This window comes from Elephantulus edwardii, unplaced genomic scaffold (genome assembly GCF_000299155.1).
Source record: "Elephantulus edwardii isolate Elephantulus edwardi_28Jun2011 unplaced genomic scaffold, EleEdw1.0 scaffold00006, whole genome shotgun sequence".
Lineage (NCBI taxonomy): Eukaryota > Metazoa > Chordata > Mammalia > Macroscelidea > Macroscelididae > Elephantulus > Elephantulus edwardii.
In genome coordinates, this window is record NW_006399756.1 from 18,655,454 (window position 1) to 18,661,696 (window position 6,243).

The window sequence follows — 6,243 nt, forward strand, 5'->3', positions numbered from 1 at the left end:
AGAAGCCATCCTGCGTATGCCTTTGACTCCCTCCACTCCTCGCCACTCCCTCCCCCACAGAAGGGAAAGCACCTCCCCAGAAAGTCAGTCGCGTTTTCTCTAGGGTTTCCCTCCTCCGCACTGCACACTATGGGCCTCACCTGCAGATGTAGATTTTTCAGGGCCATCTGCATGTGATGCTGTTATTTAGTCTGTGGATTTTTCTTTTGTAATATTCTAGACACTGTAGAATTATGCTGTCCGATTCAATAGAAGCTCAGATTTTGTTACCTGTCTTTTAATAATGCCGATTTTGTCAAATAAAGATCAACAAGTGTTCTGTATAAATCATGTTTTGGACATAAAGCATTTTTCTTTTTGCTGACACAAAGAAAGCTTTGTCTTGGTTCTTCTTAGAAAAACTGCTGTTCAACAAACTGGTGAACCAAACTGGTGAACTCTCGAATGGTGAGTCTCCGTACACACAGCCCCTCACGGTGTGGACCACCTGGTGGCAGAGTTAAACACTTGAATCGGGAGTCTGCATGCACACAGCCGCTGACTGAGTGGACCACCTGGTGGCAGAGTTAAACACTTGACTGCTAGCCAGAGAGTTGACAGTTTGAAACTGCAAGGCTCTCTTCAGGGGAACTCAAAACTCAACTCATTGCTGTTGGGAAACCAACTCACAGCTGACTCCACAGTGGGTTTTCCGAGGCTGTAACTCTCCCAGGAGGAGATTACCAGCATTCTCCTGAGGAGCCACTTGGAGATTCGAACTGGCAGAGAGGGAGAGGTGCCGCCTTTGGTTAGCAGCACACTCCCCACAGATGGTGCCATCACAGCTCCCTCTGCAGGCAGAAGGTGTGGCAGTTTGCTTCCTTACAGATTACAGGCTAGGAAAGCCAGTGGGACATAGAATCTACTGTAAGTTGGAATGTACTCAGTGGAAATGTGTGCCATCAAGTTGGAAACCACTCATAGATGACCCTCCAGTGAGTTTTCAGAGGCAGTAAATCACACAGGAGGAGACTGTCCATCTTTCTCCCCTGGAGCTACTGGTGGGTTTGAACTGCATGCCTTGAGATTGCAATGCAGGTTCCTACCCTAGGCTGCCAGAGCTCCCCTCTCAAAAAGAATAGTGATGATAAATAGTATGTTGTTGTTATGTGCCGTCGAGTTGCCTGTGACTCATAGCGGCCCTATATCCAACAGCCCTAAACTCTGCTCTCTCCTGTGCTAATCACACCATCTCTGACACACCTGCCCCCATTATTCCCCCAGTCACTGAGTCAATCCATCTCATCGAGGGTCCTCCTCTCCTGTGCCCTCCCTAGCATGACGTCCCTCTCCAAGGACTGGTCCCTCCTTGCAACATGTCCAAAGTATGTCAGACGAAGTATTGTCAAAAACCCTATGTACAACAATAAATAGTATACTGAGATCATAATTCTAAAAGATTCTCAATCTGCTAAACCACCTTGTTCCTGGACAATATCGAAAAGTGAAGCTGTGGAAGTGATAGAATCCAAAGTAACAAATGTGGATACTTAAGTTGAAATTGTGTAAACACGTAAAGAGAGAAAGCCCATATTCACCTATTTCAGTTTTCATTAATTCCAGCCCCCCGCCCCCTGTAGATTTGAAATTTCAGGAGCCTTTAATAGTTAAGAACAAGGGAAGGATACCGGGGAATCCAACAGTAAGTGAAGTACGACTACCGCGTATTCATAGGGAGGGGGCTGGTGAAGGAAGACATCAGATATACCTTGACTGAGTAATGTATTATAAAGAGGGAGAGTAGAACAGGCTTCCGGAGTGACCTTGACACAAACGAGACAATTCACCACTTGTAGGAGTGTCTGCATTTTAGGGAGACGGAACAAGAACAGACAAGGTTGTATCCACGTGTTTATAGGGCTGGAAGCTAGCCAACTGGAACAAGTGAGGGAGGAATATAAAGATGTAAATGAAATAATAGTGGGCCAGATTATGTAGGCACCTGTAAATCAGTCCCTGCCTTCCCTTTTCATTCTTGAGTCTCAAGTATCGATTTTTCTTCTTCTGAACTCGGGGTCTAGAAAGACCATCCAGGAACATTCTTACCTTGTGAGAAGCCAGGAAGGAACACTTGAAGATGACTTGGATAACGAACACGAATTGTATTCAGATACAGCTTTGGCTCTGCTGATGTTTTTATTATTCACAGTAGTGAGATAAGGAAGCATGTCCCATTCAACTCAGTTTATCTTAGTCTCTTGTTAGGTGCCATCAAGTCACCTCTACCTCGTAATGACCCTCTGAGCAGATCTGAACCTTTCTCATGCCATCCTCACCACCTCAGCTATGCTAGAATCTATTGTTACTGTGTCAGTCCGTCTTGTTTGGGGCCTTCCCCTCTTTCTCTGACCATCTTTCTCAGCAGGATCTCTTTTTCCGAAACTGACCCCTCCTGACAACATGTCTAATGTGAGATGGAGTTTCAGCATCCTTGCCTCTAGAAAGCACCTTGGCTGTACTTTGACCGAGACAGACTTGGTTCTTTATCTATGGGATACTCAGTTCTCCAACACTGCATTTCAAAGTTACTGATTTTTCTTCTATCTTCCATTATCCAGCTTTCAGATACATAGGAGGGAGTTGAAAAGATCATGACTTTGATCAGGTGCACCTTAGTCTTTAAACTGACACTGACACTTTAGCCCTTTGGAGAATATACAACAGGTGGGCGACTAGCGAAGAGAGATTTATTTTCTCACAGTTTAGGAAGTTAGAAGTTTGTTTCATGACGCAGGCTCTCAAGGCTCTCTGCTCTTGGAGGGAGGAATCCCCCTCTCAGCTTCTCTACAAATGGCGGCTAGCTTCAGATTGGGTCAGTTGGGGGTCAACCCCCTGCTGAGAACTTGACCTCCCACCCCAGATACACAGAATCAAGCTACATTTTTTTTTCTTTTTCATATAGCCCTTGCGTGTCCACTTGCCATACAGAGGTAACTCGTGGTTGCTGTGAAGCTGAACAGTGTGACACTGATGTGTCAAATGCATAAATGGTTACCCATGGCAGACAGTGCTTGGTAATGCTCCCGATACAAACAATCTTGGAAGCAGGAGTGGCATCCACTTCCGTAACAGCTTACCTCCGGAAACCTGGAGAAAGGATGAAAGTCACACAAGTGTTGAGGACTTTTGTTCATAGGGTTGTTATGAGTCGCCTACGACTCGATGGCACTAAACAACAACAACAAATATATATAAAGTGATTGGTTTAAGACAGACTCTTAAAACACCTCAGGCCATGTGGAGTTATATATCCATAGGGAAAGGGGTGAGATTTACAGTATATTTGAGGACATAGTTTAATCCTTGACAATCTGCACCCATAATCATCAAGCTGGGGAGTTCATGAGAATCACCTGGGGACTTGGGGAAAGCCCACCAAAAAGAAAGCCCAATGTCCAGGCTGCAGACCAGACTGGTTCCGAATCCTGGAGGCTGGGATCCAAGCAGCAATAGTTTTGTTGTGTTGTCTTTTCCTGCTTTTTTTCAAAAAATTTATTTTCTTACAAAGTTTATATACATTGTGTTTTACTCTATCCTTCAATTACATTGTGCAGGAATAGTTTTTTTTAAGCTTCTAGATCATTCCAATGTGCAGCCAAGTTTGAGAACCACTTGTTGGACTGGATTGTTAAATGGTCCGCATTCCCACTGTCCCATCCAAATCCTGCTCACGGCATTCTTTGTCAGGTTCAAGATCAGGCACCAAGGTTATTATGCTAAGAGTCAGGAAGAGCTGAGTTGCCAGAGGCTTAACCATCACTTTATTGCAGATTTCACACAGGCTGCAGGGGAGTCTCAAGCCCTGCAGGACACACACAGGCAAACTCGTCACTGCAAGGACACTGAGACTTACCTGGAACTGCCTGGGGAACTGCCCCACCAAGTTCTTCTAGTTTGCAGAACAAAGGCGACTCCCTGCCATTGAATACACCACCGTGGACGGCTGGGAGAACAAACTGGTCTGTTTAGGAGAGGGTGAAACCAGGATGCTCCTTGGAGGCAAGGATTCTGAAGCTTCATCTGACATACTTTGGACATGCTACAAGGAGGGACCAGTCCTTGGAGAGGGACATCGTGCTTGGGAGGGTGGAAGGACAGAGCAGGAGAGGAAGACCCTTGATGAGATGGATTGACTCTGCCTCAGGTAATGGAGGTAGGTGTGTCAGAGACAGTAAGGAATGGCTCAGGATAGGGAATCAACTGGGGATTGGGGAAACCCCACCAAAAAGAAAGCCCAATGTCCAGGCTGCAGACCAGACTGGTTCCAAATCCTAGAGGCTGGGATCCAAGTAGCAATAGTTCTGTTGTGTTGTTTTTCTTTTCCTACTTTTTTTTAATTGATTTTCTTACAAAGTTTATATACATTGTGTTTTACTCTATCCTTCAATTACATTGTCCAGAGCTCTTGTACATAGGGGTGATAAGACAGCACATAACAACAACAACTTAGCACTCTGTGTACTTGCTGAGTTAAACAGAACGCAATGATCCTGCACAGCATAGCCGTGCTCACGCAGACATGGCTGCAGTCTGGCTACCCACCTCTTACTGTAAAAAAGGCACCTTGCAGGTTAGCACGTATCTGCCTGCTGGGTATCCACACCGCATTGGCACCCCTGCCAGTCATGGACTATGAGCAAACACTGCTGTGTAATAGTTTATGTGCAATAGTTTATTTTAAAGACTTTACATTTACACGTAGAAGCAACATATGTTAACTTGGGTAGGGTATAGCAAGAATTGGCGTCCAGAGGATAAAAAAAAAATGGGATCAATTGATTCCTTCACAGAAGATAAGCTTGTTGTGTAGCCGCCACGCTTGCCATTTGGTTTTGTTTCCAGTTCAGGCAGTTCGGATTCAGTGCTTGCTTCATTTACTGGAAAAGTGCACTTGGCCTAAATCTTTACTCCTTCCCCATAGCTTCCAGCTCTGCAGCAAACTGTGAAGAACAGATTGAGTCACCAGCTGCTACAGTAGATAAAATTTAAGAACAACACATGACAACAGCTCAGAATAAGACATACATTGCAAAGAGGTCTGGGGGTGGAGACGTGGGGATGGGGGGGTAATTGTGCAACAATGAATAAATAATAATTTTTTTTAAATGTCAATTGAGGGAGGTGGAAGGGAGGCAGAGGGGGAAAGGTGAAACAATTAATGAATCAACTTTACTGTAAACTTTCATTAATTATCACAATTGTTGTTGTTGATTGTCTTGAGTCAAGAAGGACTCATAGCGACCCTATGAACAAAAGGCCTGAAGCCCCTCTACAACTATCAAGATTTATCAAAGTTCATAGAGTCTCCGGAGGCATGTTATTTAGGAAGTGGATACTACTCCTGCTACCAAAAATCACAATTAAAATAGAAAATTTTATTTAAAAAAAACCAAAACAAAACAGCATTTTGAAATGTAAACACTTTTTAAAAACAACAGTCCAGTAAGCCAAGTTTTCAATACTTCCAAATTAGAGAAACTAACCATTTTAGTCAATGTTTCCTATGATCAAAATGTTCCCTTCTATGCATACATTTTAATGTATGCTCAAGTTCATAGAAGAAATGTGTCATAGCTATGATTAATTGTTAAGATTTAAAACTTCAGGGGTTTTGTAGAGTTGGGGGCGGGGAGAGGGAATCTACAAATACTGTCTGCTTTCTGGAATGGGAATTTAAAGGCTTCTGAACTTGAACATTGTTATTATTGTTACATACCCTGATTCAGAACCTACACACAGCTGGCTCTCCAGTGGGTTTTCAAACACAGTAAATCACATGGGATTAAAAGGCCTAAAACATTGCTTCTATTTGCAAGTTTAATATAGAACAAAGAACTTGCAAAGGGATTCTTTGGCCCTTGGACTAGTGGTCACTTATTGCATTGATTAGAGATCGTGAGTAAGGGACAGAGACAACAAAATGTTGATTAAAAACAACAACCTTAAGGCCTAAGACCTCACTAGGGCTCTCTGGTAGCAGTCTTAGGGAATTTTGCTGCAAACCCAAAGGCTGGGCCTCTCTAGGGTTTCGAATCCACCATTGCCTCTGAGGTGGAAGAAAGAGACATAGGTAATCTCCCATGTGATTTTGGGGCCCAAAAATCCAATGGAGGGTGAGCTATGAGTCCATGAAAAAGACAGGGAGAGGTATGGGAGACAATAAGTGCCCATCAACAAACAAATGGATAGAGAAGCTGTGGTATA